Here is a 220-nt window from a genome sequence, read left to right as displayed (position 1 = left end):
GCCTCCCTAAAAGCCCTCAAGTCCCTCGAAACCCACCCCAACCAAAAGAACACTCCTCAGCTCCCTAATGGAGGTCACCCGCTTCCCCTCCTTCAAAGAGGACTCCTACCACCTCTCCTCCCTCAAGCCCTCCGAGCAAAACTCCCTAAAAGCCCTCAAGTCCCTCCTCAATTCCCACCCCACCCAAATCTCCATCTGGGGCATCGACGTCTCCTCAGCC

Source organism: Asparagus officinalis, chromosome 5 (genome assembly GCF_001876935.1).
Source record: "Asparagus officinalis chromosome 5, Aspof.V1, whole genome shotgun sequence".
Taxonomy (NCBI): Eukaryota; Viridiplantae; Streptophyta; class Magnoliopsida; order Asparagales; family Asparagaceae; genus Asparagus; species Asparagus officinalis.
Note: the sequence above shows the minus strand (reverse complement) of the source record.